The 7,990-nt window shown below is 35.3% G+C and overlaps 1 long non-coding RNA gene across 1 annotated transcript; it reads right to left on the bottom strand.

The window, feature by feature from the left end:
* Positions 1-4,068: 4,068 nt before the first annotated feature.
* LOC137048078 (uncharacterized) lies at positions 4,069-4,831 on the bottom strand. Its single transcript, XR_010899313.1, has 3 exons — positions 4,562-4,831; positions 4,408-4,461; positions 4,069-4,152 (listed from the first exon to the last, which is right to left on the bottom strand). It is a non-coding gene; the product is annotated as an uncharacterized lncRNA (long non-coding RNA).
* Positions 4,832-7,990: the final 3,159 nt, after the last annotated feature.

Below are 7,990 nucleotides of genomic sequence, written 5' to 3' on the forward strand. Positions count from 1 at the left end.
TATAATTGAATTACAGAGCTCTCTAATTGAATTGTTACTAGTAACAATTCAATTAGAGAGCTCTACAATCGTAATTGTTACTAGTAACAATTGAATTACAGAGCTCTATAATTGTAATTGTTACTAGTAAGAATTCAATTAGAGAGCTCTACAATTGTAATTGTTACTAGTAACAATTCAATTAGAGAGCTCTATAATCCCAATTGTTACTAGTAACAATTGAATTACAGAGCTCTATAATTAAAAATGAATGGAAGTCAATCGAGACATATGACTAGTAATAAATGAATTGTAGAGCTCTCTAATTGGAATTGTTACTAGTAACAATTGAATTAAAGAGCTCTATAATCATAATTGTTACTAGTAATAATACAATTAGAGAGCTCTACAATCATAATTGTTACTAGTAAAAATTGAATTATAGAGCTCTATAATTGTAATTGTTACTAGTACAAATTAAATTATAGAGCTCTTTAATTGAATTGTTACTAGTAAAAATATAATTACGACGAGTAACGCTGGAACGTTTTTATGCTGAAACGGCCTCCCATACCTGTGGACTATAGGCTACAAACACCCCAAAGCAACAGTAGCCTAAATGCCCCATTCCAGACTTGCTGTTTGTGACAACTGACAGCGAACGTTCGTGAGGAGATTTTAAGAAGAGAAATGCAGCAGATTTTGTATAATCTATTATAAAAAAAATTAACCCTAACCCGGACCCCAAGCATGTAAATCTGTAGCCGGTTAAATATCGTCAAATTGCAACTATTGCAACCCGTTAACCGTCACGAGGACGCACTGAAGCTCTCTTTGCTTAAATTTGCTCAAAATTACTATCAGGTGTAAGTAATTACCTTAACAAACTATACATCATTAAAACGATCTAAGACTAAAGTTTAATTTTTTTTACCTCTGTTTTATTCTCAAAGTCTTATAATGACCGTAATGTGTTAATATGTGCCAGGAGTTATGAATATGATCTTGGGCGTCGCTACCTTTTGATTGTAATATGCGCGTCATTTGCTCCCATTCATAAAAAACTCCCCTGTGGTCGTCATGAAGACACTCGACAAAACAACTTCCCTCAGGGATTTTACTTCAAAAGTGTGCAGATGTGGAGAAATATTGATAGATTCTCACATGTTTGAGTCAAATTTCTATACAGAGAACTGTTATTTATTAAATCTTTATCCAAAATCCGTGGATGTATGATTATGTGAGCAGTAGACTGTGATATGCTGTGTTTTCAATTCATTCTGGCAGCCGGGGGGCGCTGGAAAGCTGTACTACTGAAAATTCACTCCCAACTTGTCAAAAAATCCTTAAGGATTTTTAATGGAAATCTGTACAGGATTCCATTAAAAATTTCTATCATATTTTGGAACCGTTCCTATAGGATTCCGTTAGAAATAATCTTATAGGATAATTTATGTCTTGTCCTTTAAGATTCTTATCTGATTCCTATAGGATTCCGTTAGAAATAATCTTATAGGATAATTTATGTCTTGTCCTTTAAGATTCTTATCTGATTCCTATAGGATTTTTTGGGAATTGTCTTATAAGATAATACATAAATATCCCGTAGGATAAATCCTAAAGGATTCCAATAAGATTCCAAATGTAATCTGATTCCTATTGGATTCTGTGAGAATTGTCTTATAAGACAATACATACATATTCTGTAGGACAATTTCAACAGGATTTTATTGGATCCAATTGGGTCTTTCTCTCTCTCTCGCTCACACACACACACACACACACACACACACACACACACACGCACGCACGCACGCACGCACGCACACACGCACACGGTTTTGCTATCTTTGCTTTTTACATGGTAGGGAAGGCATATTCGGACACAGCAAAGATAGCAAAGTGTACCAAGGCTACTATGTCTGAATACTTGGTATACTGTAAGAAAAAAAAAAAAAAGTAGAATTAGACCCTTTTCACATTTCCGGGTTTCTCAGAGCGGAAGTCGTCATAGTTAGGTTAACTTCCCTTACGAAAAAGAACTATGGTTTTACTATAGTAAAACTGTAGTTTAACTATGACTGTAGTAACCGTGGTATTTTGGTGCGAAACCCATGGTTTTTAAAAAACATGGTTTTACTACAGTTATTGTAGTAATAAGTAGTAATACTACAGTAAAACCTTGTAACCATGACTGCAGTAACCATGGTTTTTGCAGTAAACATGGTTTTAAAAAACATGGATCATGTACCATAAATTGGTTGTATTACCACAGTGCAGCCATGGTTTTACTAAATTATCTTGAAGTACATTTAAGTAATTAAGTTACAACAAACATCTAAATAATAACAACAGAAAGTTACCATTCTATGATACAAACTTTATTACAGAAATTAAATAATCTGAACAAAAATATAAACTTTCATGTGTTCTCATGTGACATAAAAAAAAAAAAAGTTGTAAATTATTTTTGATAAAGTGGTGCTGTGCAATGGTTAAAAAATTCAGTTGCTAATTTACAAATAAAAAAATAGCAATTTGTTCCACTGTAATAATGATTTATATACAAAAATAACATTGTACAAATAAAAATGACTTAAAGCAGCTTTAAATACACAGCATCTTCCTCCTCTAAAATGTCTATAAGCTGTAAACATGTGCCCAAAACAAGCATACGTTTGCAATTTATACTGTACATAAATTAACAGGATTATAACAACATTACTTAACAATTAATTACTTTATTACTTAAAAACATTACTAAAATTTTATTTTATTTTTACGAAAAAAATACATATACTACACAATAAAAATTAGAAGAAATTAGTGTTTTTTTTAAATAATGTTTAAAATAATATCCACTCACAATAAATGAAGACATGAAGTCTCCTGGTGGGGGACGAATACATTCTAGGTGGAAAAGTGTTCAAAAGCATGTGATGCGGCATCCATGCCAGCAGCTGTCAGTGTGAAGTCTGTCGTACAGGCCGGCAGGTTACAGGCCAGCTTTGGCTTGTTTCTGTCTTGACCTTCAGCCCAAATGGATATAGGAGCTAAAATGAGAAGAATACACACCACATTAACACACGGCTTGCTGGAATTCTTAACTTTACTATCGAGTAGCCATTTAATAATGTCCAAGTGCAATGATGTCTATTCATTCAGTGTTTTCACAACCCATAAATTATTATGGCTCCAAAAGCAAAGCAGAAAGAATGTACATTAAAGGATTAGTTCACCCCAAAATGATAATTCCTATTCTTTTACTCACCCCAATGCCATCCAAGATGTTCATGTCTTTCTTCCTTCAGTAGAAAATAAATAAACATGTATATATATTTTTTAACCTCAAATGCTCGACTTTGATGATGTAAGGCTTTGTGGCGTCATTACGTTGGAAAGGTCAGGCGTGTGACGTATGTGGAAGTATCGTCCCAGTGTTAAAACAAACGTGCAAAGACTAAATCAAACACCCTTTACAAAAATAAAAGGTAAAACAACGATGTCGGACAATTTTAAAGTTAGAGGAGAACATGAGATGGAGTTTTTCGGCACTGGGTCAGCACTGACCTTTCCGCCGTAATATGCAGTGGGAAAACAACATCAAAGTCATGCATTTCAGGTAAAAGGTATATAAAAGCTTTTTTTTTTTTTTTTTTTAGAAAATGACCGATGGAAATTATCAGGAAATTTTAATTTTGGGGTGAACTAATTCTTTAACAATACAGAACACGATTTTAGATTTAAATTCAATTTCTATTTGTTATTAATCTGCCAGGTTCTCACACCAGCCAATCACAGCGCACTCCCTCTCCCGAATACTGATTACTCACACCTGAACCTCATCACACTCATCTCCACTATACCAGTAAAACTCAATAGTTTTGTGACCTGTTTTAATATAAACAGGGTTTGTGTTTTTAGGTTTACTTGTTAATTTAATATTGCTCATACAGTGTCACTAATGTTTTGAATCTCAAAGCCTTCTTAATATGTATAATTTTGCTAAAGAAAATAACTAAAATCATACTGATATTATGTCAAATATTATGTGAAATACATGCATATAAAATTACCTTCCTCAGTTCACCCGTTTCTTACAGCTCTGTCAGCAGCTTCCTCCGGAAATGTTGGAATCTTCCCCTCTGTTGTAGACGGGTTATTTTGTCCCTCCTGAAATCACAGAACATTTTTACAATACTTGTTTGCCAGTTTGTAGCTAATTTTCGCGCTCCATGTAACTGACATCATCGATGAACAGCAATGTTACAGTGTTTACTTTTAGATTTTTGATACGTACCATTGACAAATTAGCAGCAAAACCTTAACAAAACTATCAAAACATTTAAGTTTCACATAAAGATTTATTTAAAAGCTCAAGTTCTCATAAACAAGGGCTCAATCGATCAAATCGATAGAGTTAGTTACCCTCTTGTGAAAACGGTTGAGATGCTGACTTTTCCCGAAGACACTAAACCATTTCTATCAAGTAAATATTCAACAGAAGTGTGTCAGTTAACGTAAGAAAGGTGTCAGGAACAGTTGTGTGCATTATTTGTGTGGTTTTAGGGACTAAACTCACCTGAAACGAGTGAAAACAGCGTCTGAGGAAGTGCTGCTCGTTTGACTCCGAGTCCCCGTTTCCATGGCAACTCTGCTCCAGTGTGGTTTGAAGAACGCGATTTGAATGTCCAACGCGCATGCGCATTAAAACGCCACAGTCACACATCATTTACATAAATAACCATCTAGATTTAAAACATTACATAAATAAAAAATCTCATTGATATTAAATCATGAATTTAAAATTAATTTAGTCATATATGACCAATTCATAGGTGCAAAATGCCACCCCTGCACTAGATAGTGAGATATATATATATTTTATATTAATGTATTTTGTATTATTATAGGAACACGCAATCTAATTATTTAATTTGAAAGTGTGATTGTTTTTCTATGCAAACGCTTTGCTTTGGTTATATAACAATATTAAGCCAATCTCTGTGTTTTTTCATAGAAAAGTGAAATTCCATTAAAATAAATCAGATTGTCCAATAGGATTCTAAGAATCCAATAAGATCCAACAGGACAAAGTGAAATTCCATTAAAATAAATCAGAATGTCCTATAGATTCTAATAATTCAATAAGATCCTATAGGACAAAGTGAAATTCCATTAAAATAAATCAGAATGTCCAATAGGATTATAAGAATCCAATAAGATCCTATAGGACAAAGTGAAATTCCATTAAAATAAATCAGATTGTCCTATAGGATTCTAAGAATCCAATAAGATCCTATAGGACAAAGTGAAATTCCATTAAAATAAATCAGATTGAATTCTAAGAATCCATTAAGATCCTATAGGACAAAGTGAAATTCCATTAAAATAAATCAGAATGTCCTATAGGATTATAAGAATCCAATAAGATCCTATAGGACAAAGTGAAATTCCAATAGGATTTTTTGACAAGGGGATGAAGAACAGACACACCATGTGACATTCAGGAAGTATCTGACATATCCAAAACAGCTTCCAGAGATCGTCAGATCGCTATTTTATGCAGATAGACACGTTTTAAGACCATAAACACACAATCGCGGCAATATATGGTTGGTCTGTGTTCTTTATGCCATGTTGGGTGGTTTCATAATAGATGATATTTATAATGCAATGCTATTCCACATAGCTTTTAGCATTGTATATTTTCTGTCAGATTTTTTGACCCGAAGCTATATGAGATCACATATTGTTATATAAAACACTCTACTTATATATTATAAAGTGATATGAAGCAAGTTTTGAATAAAACATGATTTTAATCGTATAAATTGTTGTTTTGCTGGTGTGCTAAGCTAACATGCTAGCTTGCCCTAGGTGCACCTGCCATTGAGTAAATACTTCATTTTTATGAACATTTTCTAAATGTAAAACTACTGAAATGCTTATTTGGACTAAATGCATTCAATAGAGTCTCAATGAGGGTAAAGTGAGAGGTTTGATTTAGAAAAGAGGTTTGAATAGAACAGTTTGAATAGAGAATCGTTAGTAATTATAATGCAGACAAAAGAATAATAATTAGAGCCATAACCAGTCCGCAGAAGTGTGTGCCGGGGAGACAAACTGAATGGGGCAGTTTGCACCTCTAAACAACAGAGGCAATATAGTGAATGAAAGCTGAGAAGATGTGGCAATAAACATCAGTTGATATTTTAGAGATATCTCAAAATAAAATCACATGAAATGATCTTGTAAAACGTTTAGAGTTTTAGACTGATCATCTTCCGATCTGAAATATAACATGGTCAGACTTGTGGCTTTAGCTGTAGTGCATTTCTAGATTTCTCCAAGTCCCACTTCAATTTTATTTTCATAAAGATATTTCATACAAATAAATTTCTAATAACTTTACAAAACTTTGAAGCTTATTATAGCTTTTTTTGATTATAAAAAATATTATCATTTTGACTTTACAGTAAACTGCTAGGTGTCTGCTTTCAAATGAGACCATAATTATGCTTTTAGTGCAAAGGATTCACAAACTGTATTTGTTTTAGTCTGAGTAATCATTTCTTTAGCCTGACAAGCCAGACCCACATCAAGATGTTTGGTCTGGAAACTCACCATAGACAGGGCTCAATCCGAGGGGCGGGATAAACGGTTGTCTTTCAAACTCCCTCTGCACGCGATAGGATAGCGCTACACCAACCAGAGCAACGAAGATGAAGCAGAGCTCGCTGACTGATTAAACATTCGCCGTATCCGGTCGGCTAAACTCCGAACACATCTTCCCTTTTTAAGAATGACTTCAGTGCCATTCTTTTCTCAGAGAAAAGCTTAACTCCAAGCCTTCCGGAGGCGCGGGCAGAGCTGATTCGAAAAACCGCCGCAGTTCGCCAGTTTCTGTGTTGACTAGAAGACTGTGTTACTAGAAGCACGCAAACGCAACTCGGCCGTCGTCATTATGGCCCCGCCTGCCGACTCTATAGCCTACACGATGTGATTGGGCCGTCCAGATTCTGAGGAAAACTGAGAGCTCAGATAGGAATTGAGAGTTGCTAGACCACACTTGCGGGCAAATTAAATTTGCTGCCGCTTGGGTGCGTCTAGATTTCTAGGCTAGCATTTCTTAGGATTTTTTCAAAATTTGGAATTCAGCTTAACAGGTTAAAGGAACATGCCAACTTTTTGGGACTATGGCTTATTAAGTGTATCCCCCAGAGTTAGATAAGTCCATATATATCAGTCTCATCTCCGTGCATCCCATAACTCAGTCTGACATGCACGCCCGCTAGCCTAGCTTAGCACGGCTTCAGCTAGCCTATACTGCTCAAAAAGTGACAAAATAACATTTTCCTATTTACATGTTGCAATGTGTATAGTCACAGCGCGTATAAATAACAAGGTTACATGAGACACAGCTATCTTATAAACATATACATACTGTGGACTATATTCTCAGAAGGCGCAGCACTGCTCCACTTCTGCGGAGTGATTTGCTCGCAGCACATGAGAAGCCCCGCGGTGAGAAGCAGAGAGTTCGCTCAGAGTTGGAATAATTGCTAGTTTACAATCATGGGTGTTCGCTGTATTGTGAAGGCCCGCGACAATAAACAGGGGAGACCAGGTAATACAATGATATTCCATAGAATTCCAACCCAAAACGGTGACCTGATGAATCGATGGCTACTTGCTCTGGATATAGACCCAAACACACCTGTAGCCATCATCAAGTGCTCTCGGGTTTGCTCTGAACATTTCACAGAGGATGACTATTTCGGAAAAAAAACATGAAATGTGTGCTGAAGGATACGGCCATCCCATGGATAATATAGACAGGACAAAGCAGATCACCCGGGGCTGCGGTAAGTGTTCCGTTATGTTTTTTAGATGCGTAAGTTAGCCTAGTCGTTAGCTAGATCTAATAACGTTTATGACACTGTAACATGAATAGGGTGGCCACTACTGTATTGGACTTTTTCCTGTGCTCCATGTAAGGTTATCCCCT

Source organism: Pseudorasbora parva, chromosome 19, assembly GCF_024679245.1.
Source record: "Pseudorasbora parva isolate DD20220531a chromosome 19, ASM2467924v1, whole genome shotgun sequence".
NCBI lineage: Eukaryota > Metazoa > Chordata > Actinopteri > Cypriniformes > Gobionidae > Pseudorasbora > Pseudorasbora parva.